Genomic DNA, 6,259 nt, shown 5'->3' on the forward strand with positions numbered 1-6,259 from the left:
AGGCTATGTACACTATCCACTATACTATACTGTACAGATAAAACACTGTGCTATACTCTATGCTATGCTATAAATATCCTAACATTTCCTATCTCTGAACCTTATGTACCCTAGGGTTGTCATATTGCACATAGTGTTATTGCACATTCATTTAAAGTGTCGCAGTTTGCAGGTTTGAAATGTACACATTTGTGCAGGCATAAGAGAGCTGTCAGTGTCTAGTATTGACTCTAGGCTTTGATTCATTTGCCTTTGGAGTTTGCTATTGGTGTCATGACATGAGATGTCATTCCAATGTGGGTGTCATTTTATGCACAGTTTACATTAGGGATGCAACCTCAGCAAATACTGTATGTTCAAGTCAAGACTAAAAACCCATCCTTTTAATATTGCAAAATAATTAAATTAAGATTATATAATGATTAAAGCACTTTGAGCTGCAACGTTTTGCAGGAAAAGCGCTATACAAATAAAGTTATTATTATTATTATTATTATTATTATTATTATGAGGGCCAAAGAGGTATAAATTAATGCCAAGGAAACCATTATTAGGCTGGAACATCTGAAGAAAGGTTGGGGACTGTTTGGAACAACGTTGAAAAGAAAAAGCACTGGTGACCTCAGCGATCGCAAAAGGGCCAAGGAGGACTTCCATAGTGGATGACTGAAGAATGCTCACCATAATTAAGAAACCCCCCAAAACAACACAGATCAGACACTCTCCAGGAGGTAGACTCCTGTCGGCTGAATACGTCACTAGCCAGATGCTTTGCTGCAAGGTACACACCACTAGTTATCCTAAAAAAGGATGGAAATCTGGAAATTGTATTTCTTACAGATAAGATTAATATTATCATGGACCAACAAAGATACAGCACTATAGCAGGTATAAAAGCTGTGTACTGGAAAACCTTTTTAGAGTACAGGTGAAGTAATGGGTGGTGGTGCTCATTTAGAATTTCCTGTCTTTTGAGGCTGTTGACGAGCCATATAAACGTAATGTTTGGTCAGTAATATATAGTAAAAGGAAGTGAAGTGTCCCATATCCTCATGCACTTCAATTGAAGTGTCCCATATCCTCATGTACTTCCATTGAAGTGTCCCATATCCTCATGCACTTCCAGTGAAGTGTCCCATATCCTCATGCACTTCAATTGAAGTGTCCCATATCCTCATGTACTTCAATTGAAGTGTCCCATATCCTCATGCACTTCAATTGAAGTGTCCCATATCCTCATGTACTTCAATTGAAGTGTCCCATATCCTCATGCACTTCAATTGAAGTGTCCCATATCCTCATGCACTTCCAGTGAAGTGTCCCATATCCTCATGCACTTCAATTGAAGTGTCCCATATCCTCATGCACTTCAATTGAAGTGTCCCATATCCTCATGTACTTCAATTGAAGTGTCCCATATCCTCATGTACTTCAATTGAAGTGTCCCATATCCTCATGTACTTCAATTGAAGTGTCCCATATCCTCATGCACTTCAATTGAAGTGTCCCATATCCTCATGCACTTCAATTGAAGTGTCCCATATCCTCATGCACTTCAATTGAAGTGTCCCATATCCTCATGCACTTCAATTGAAGTGTCCCATATCCTCATGCACTTCAATTGAAGTGTCCCATATCCTCATGCACTTCAATTGAAGTGTCCCATATCCTCATGCACTTCAATTGAAGTGTCCCATATCCTCATGCACTTCAATTGAAGTGTCCCATATCCTCATGCACTTCCAGTGAAGTGTCCCATATCCTCATGCACTTCAATTGAAGTGTCCCATATCCTCATGCACTTCAATTGAAGTGTCCCATATCCTCATGCACTTCAATTGAAGTGTCCCATATCCTCATGCACTTCAATTGAAGTGTCCCATATCCTCATGCACTTCAATTGAAGTGTCCCATATCCTCATGTACTTCAATTGAAGTGTCCCATATCCTCATGCACTTCAATTGAAGTGTCCCATATCCTCATGTACTTCAATTGAAGTGTCCCATATCCTCATGCACTTCAATTGAAGTGTTCCATATCCTCATGCACTTCAATTGAAGTGTCCCATATCCTCATGCACTTCAATTGAAGTGTCCCATATCCTCATGCACTTCAATTGAAGTGTCCCATATCCTCATGCACTTCAATTGAAGTGTCCCATATCCTCATGCACTTCAATTGAAGTGTCCCATATCCTCATGCACTTCAATTGAAGTGTCCCATATCCTCATGCACTTCCAGTGAAGTGTCCCATATCCTCATGCACTTCAATTGAAGTGTCCCATATCCTCATGCACTTCAATTGAAGTGTCCCATATCCTCATGCACTTCAATTGAAGTGTCCCATATCCTCATGCACTTCAATTGAAGTGTCCCATATCCTCATGCACTTCAATTGAAGTGTCCCATATCCTCATGCACTTCCATTGAAGTGTCCCATATCCTCATGCACTTCAATTGAAGTGTCCCATATCCTCATGCACTTCCAGTGAAGTGTCCCATATCCCCATGCACTTCAATTGAAGTGTCCCATATCCTCATGTACTTCAATTGAAGTGTCCCATATCCTCATGTACTTCAATTGAAGTGTCCCATATCCTCATGTACTTCAATTGAAGTGTCCCATATCCTCATGCACTTCAATTGAAGTGTCCCATATCCTCATGCACTTCCAGTGAAGTGTCCCATATCCTCATGTACTTCAATTGAAGTGTCCCATATCCTCATGCACTTCAATTGAAGTGTCCCATATCCTCATGCACTTCAATTGAAGTGTCCCATATCCTCATGCACTTCAATTGAAGTGTCCCATATCCTCATGCACTTCCATTGAAGTGTCCCATATCCTCATGCACTTCAATTGAAGTGTCCCATATCCTCATGCACTTCCAGTGAAGTGTCCCATATCCCCATGCACTTCAATTGAAGTGTCCCATATCCTCATGTACTTCAATTGAAGTGTCCCATATCCTCATGTACTTCAATTGAAGTGTCCCATATCCTCATGTACTTCAATTGAAGTGTCCCATATCCTCATGTACTTCAATTGAAGTGTCCCATATCCTCATGCACTTCAATTGAAGTGTCCCATATCCTCATGTACTTCAATTGAAGTGTCCCATATCCTCATGTACTTCAATTGAAGTGTCCCATATCCTCATGTACTTCAATTGAAGTGTCCCATATCCTCATGCACTTCAATTGAAGTGTCCCATATCCTCATGTACTTCAATTGAAGTGTCCCATATCCTCATGCACTTCAATTGAAGTGTCCCATATCCTCATGCACTTCAATTGAAGTGTCCCATATCCTCATGCACTTCAATTGAAGTGTCCCATATCCTCATGTACTTCAATTGAAGTGTCCCATATCCTCATGCACTTCAATTGAAGTGTCCCATATCCTCATGCACTTCCATTGAAGTGTCCCATATCCTCATGCACTTCAATTGAAGTGTCCCATATCCTCATGCACTTCCAGTGAAGTGTCCCATATCCCCATGCACTTCAATTGAAGTGTCCCATATCCTCATGTACTTCAATTGAAGTGTCCCATATCCTCATGTACTTCAATTGAAGTGTCCCATATCCTCATGTACTTCAATTGAAGTGTCCCATATCCTCATGTACTTCAATTGAAGTGTCCCATATCCTCATGTACTTCAATTGAAGTGTCCCATATCCTCATGTACTTCAATTGAAGTGTCCCATATCCTCATGCACTTCAATTGAAGTGTCCCATATCCTCATGTACTTCAATTGAAGTGTCCCATATCCTCATGCACTTCAATTGAAGTGTCCCATATCCTCATGTACTTCAATTGAAGTGTCCCATATCCTCATGTACTTCAATTGAAGTGTCCCATATCCTCATGCACTTCAATTGAAGTGTCCCATATCCTCATGTACTTCAATTGAAGTGTCCCATATCCTCATGCACTTCCATTGAAGTGTCCCATATTGTGTGTTGATCTATGGGTGCCATTGGGAGCTAATAATTGAGTCAATTGCTTGACTTCATTATTTCCACTTCCCAGGGGCACAGCAGGGTTGGTTAGTTAGTTAGCGCTCCAATTACACGTTATTAGGCAGGTTTTTCACTATTTGTCCTCCAATGGCTGCGCGTGTGTGTGTGTGTGTGTGTGTGTGTGTGTGTGTGTGTGTGTGTGTGTGTACGGGTGTGTGTGTGTACGTGCGTGTGTGGTGGAGGCAGTACAAGCTTACAGTGGGGGAAATAAGTATCGAACACATCAACCAGCTAAAATGTATATGAATGAGGTGGGCCAAAACACAAACGCATCTGTGCATCTTTATGCTGACGACACTGTCGTATATTGTTGTGCAACCTCTGTTGCCCAGGGTTTTTAAAGATTTGCAGTCTGCATTTGACTCCATTCAGGCGTAACTGTTCCACCTCAGGCTAGTGTTAAATGCAGGTAAAACTAAGGCTATGCCTCTTTTCAAACATAAAGAAGATGCCAGCTGTTCTGCCCATTCTGTATTATGTCTCCCCAAGGTACCCCTATTGAGTCTGTGGCCACTTATAAATATCTAGGCACCATGGTGGATGATAGCCTCTCTTTTAAATGTCATGTTGACCAACTGCTAAGAAAACTGAAGATAAAATTTGTTTTTTTGTCTTTAGAAATAGATGTTGTTTTTCTTTTAAAGCCAGGAAACGGTATTGTTGCTGCCACTTTCTTGCCCCCCCTGGACTATGGTGATGTTGTGTATATGAACGCCTCTGCTCACTCCCTACATCTGTTGGATGCTGAATATCACGGAGCCTTGAGATGATTCATAACAGGTTATAAACCTTCTTTTAAAGCCAGGAAACGGTATTGTTGCTGCCACTTTCTTGCCCCCCCTGGACTATGGTGATGTTGTGTATATGAACGCCTCTGCTCACTCCCTACATCTGTTGGATGCTGAATATCACGGAGCCTTGAGATGATTCATAACAGGTTATAAACCCCTCACACATCACTGTACATTGCAAACTGGTCATCACTAATCATGCGCAGCAGAACCACACATTGGTATCGTTACATCTATAAATCCTCCTCGGACTGCTCCCCTCCTCCCCATCTGTCCACCAATATGACACGGACACACGGACACAGTCTGACCATAGCCTCCGGTCCCAGGACTATCTCTTTTGCCATCCCCTCAGTTGGTATATTTTAAGAGTGTCATAGCACAGTATTTTAATACATTTTACAGACATTTCAAAAAACGTGCTTTCACTTTGTCATCCTGGGGTACTGTGTGTGGATTTATGGCAAATTCTTTTAATTTAATCCATTTTAAATTGAGTCTATAACACAAGTAAAATGTGGGAAAAGTGAAGGGGTCTGAATACTTTCGAATGCACCTTATAAAGCTAGACAAAAGCTAGTTTTTTGGACCAGGTACATACAATGGAACATCTCTTTTCCTTGTGACATTAAGACAGCTAACATGTGGTAATGGGGTAGTGGTGGTCTAGTGGATAGTGAGTTGGACTTGTGATCGGAAGGTTGTGAGTTCAAATCCCGCCTGAAGCCACACCACTACTAGTGTGCCCTTGGGTAAGGCACTTAGCCTCAGTTACTCCAGGGGGAATGTCCCTGTAATTCGTAATTGTAAGTCGCTTTGGATAAAAGCGTCTGCTAAATGGCAAAAATTAAATTAATTAAATTGGTAAGAAATGTTACATGCTTAAACAAAAAAAAATTAAGAGGTGTTGAATTTGAAATGAAATGGAAACTCTGGTATGGAATGACACGCATCTAATCAATACATTTTCACTCAGACCAACCAAAAAGGCAGAGCAGGGGGGATGGGAAGGAAGTGGAGAAGAGAAACCAAGTAAGTCACAAATCAATTCCCTCGAGAGGGGCGAACAAGGTTATCAAGCATCCGTCCGCCAACCCCCAGGAGACAGAGCCTTACAGCCAATAATGACTTCATTACACCCAGCACTTGACACATTCTTCTGACACCATACTGTATTACTCGGCCTTTCTTTGATGAACTAATCCAAGCGAATCCTCATGATGGCCTATGCCACTTGAGACTGAATAAACCGCTGACACCTTTAGCTGCTACAGTCCAATTACAGATACAAAAGAGAGTGATGGCTCTCCATCCCAGGAGGGATAACTACTACTCGCAGTCACCACCGCCGGAGGGGGTGAGGAGGACACTACTGAGAGACTGCTGCTAGCGAAACTGGAGTGGATGTTACATTTAGAGGAGTCGGTGTATTATATTTCA

This window comes from Nansenia antarctica, assembly GCF_963989245.1.
Source record: "Nansenia antarctica genome assembly, chromosome: 11".
NCBI lineage: Eukaryota > Metazoa > Chordata > Actinopteri > Argentiniformes > Microstomatidae > Nansenia > Nansenia antarctica.